This window comes from Orycteropus afer, unplaced genomic scaffold (assembly GCF_000298275.1).
Source record: "Orycteropus afer afer isolate SDZICR_OR568_19922 unplaced genomic scaffold, OryAfe1.0 scaffold00020, whole genome shotgun sequence".
Lineage (NCBI taxonomy): Eukaryota > Metazoa > Chordata > Mammalia > Tubulidentata > Orycteropodidae > Orycteropus > Orycteropus afer.
This window is the reverse complement of record NW_006921607.1, coordinates 7,789,453-7,790,913: the sequence shown is the minus strand read 5'-3', so window position 1 is coordinate 7,790,913 and position 1,461 is coordinate 7,789,453. Positions and strand designations below refer to the sequence as shown.

Genomic DNA, 1,461 nt, shown 5'->3' with positions numbered 1-1,461 from the left:
TGTGGTGGATTACATTGATTGTTTTTCTAATGTTGAACCATTGAGTAGGATTTTTCTTAACGCTACCACTTCATCTTGTACCGACTCACTCTTACCCTCTTTTGTTTAGAAATCTGCTATTAACCTAGTCTTTGGCTACAAGTTATTTTATATGTTATTTAGATTTGGAGTAAAATGTTGATTAAAATTATGATGGTCAGGTCAAGAGAAGATCAACCAGGAATACCTGTATTCTTTCCCCATAGGAAGAAGGACTGCCCTGGTTGGGAAGGGTAATGGGGGCAGTTAGGTGTTGTTACCACCAGTGCTCACCTGAGGAAAAGGGCACCAAGGCTTATACTTGTATGAGGTCACATGGGCATGGCCATACTCGGAATCTTGGTCTTCTGACTCCCAGCTAGAGAGGATTTTTGTTTTATTTTTACTGAGAATTCACATTGTGGTGGTTATGTTTGTGTGTCAACTTGGCTGGGCCTGGTTGAGTGGCTGGGCAGCTGGTTGTAGTTATTCCCCATGGTAAGATTGGTAATTAACTCCATGGTAGAATGTATTGGAGCAGCTGAGTAGCAGCTTTAGGTATGTGGTCTACTTCCCATATATAAGAAGCAGGTTTGGGAATGGTCTCTAGCTTATGGCACGCTTGAACCCTCACTGTAGTCGTGTTGTTCAGTAGCCTGTCATGCTCTGCCGACCTGGGGCTTCCAATGGACTTGAATTAATGGCCTACCATGTGGTTTGGTAACGTCAGGACTGTGCCATTTTATTTGTCGACCTTGGGCTCGTTAGCCTCAGCAGCCACTAGCTGCCTGAGTGAAGAGATAACTCTAGCTTCAGTGGGCTAGGAGCAAGAGGCAGAGCTGAAAGGTCGAGGGGCTTTCACACAGCCCCTAGAGCGTGGCACTTTGAACTTGGACTTCTAAGCTCCTGAAATGTAAGAGAATAAACACCTGTTTATTCAAGCCATCCCATTTGTGGTATATTCACGTCAGAGCGGCACTAGGTAACCAGAACACACATACCATAAAATTCCAACTAGAAAGGTTTTAACAAAACTTATTTAAATTACCCCAAATATATTACAAAACCATACCCCCATTTAAACGTCTCTATGAATATTTTATTTTTCATTCTGCATTGAAGTAGGAGGAATCATAAAACATCATCTCTTTTGAATCGTGGATGACCCCTATGATGACTAAAATATAATAGTTCAAAAATAAAGTTTATAATTGAAAACAATCTGATGTTGAGCACCAGGGGATTTGTATGTTGTGGTCTGTGTTTATGGTGGGGTATCATGCAGCCGTTTACTGAAACTGAGATCGAAGAACATAGTATTATGAAAAGGGTCCTGGTCATGATACTGACAGGGAAAAATCTTAGGTTACAAAACAGTAACATCAAGGTGAACCTGGTCTTGTAAAAATAATGTTTATATAGAAACAAACTTGTTGTTGTTGT

General features: G+C 40.9%; 1 protein-coding gene across 1 annotated transcript in view; it reads left to right on the top strand.

Annotated features, from left to right (window-relative positions):
* The window catches only part of COMMD7 (COMM domain containing 7), a 43,745-nt gene that overhangs the window by 40,501 nt on the left and 1,783 nt on the right, over positions 1–1,461 (top strand). The gene's annotated exons all lie outside the window — the stretch shown is intronic.